We start from the raw sequence: 325 nt of genomic DNA, 5'->3' as shown, positions 1-325 counted from the left end.
CTTTTCCCTTGCCCCTTTCCTTTTTTACTTTCTTTCCCCTCATGATATACTTTTGCAAATCTTAGTTTTAGTGGCATTCGCAGTCCAAAAAAACTCCCCTCCTTTTTTCCTCTCCTCAATACTCTTTTCGTACTTCTGCCCCCACCCATCCCTTTAAACTTTTTAATTGGTGGGCTGTTTTAGTCTTATGTGTCCCCGATATAATGTTAACTTCTTGCCCTCTCTGACGGTTATTATCTTTTCTCTTCAGTTTTTGCTTTAATCCCCCTCTTTCACCCCTTCAAATCTTTTTGTAAATTTCCCTTTCCCTATTGATATAAGACGT

Source organism: Penaeus monodon, chromosome 29 (genome assembly GCF_015228065.2).
Source record: "Penaeus monodon isolate SGIC_2016 chromosome 29, NSTDA_Pmon_1, whole genome shotgun sequence".
Classification (NCBI taxonomy): domain Eukaryota; kingdom Metazoa; phylum Arthropoda; class Malacostraca; order Decapoda; family Penaeidae; genus Penaeus; species Penaeus monodon.
The sequence above is the reverse complement of the archived record's forward strand: the minus strand, read 5'-3'. Positions refer to the sequence as shown.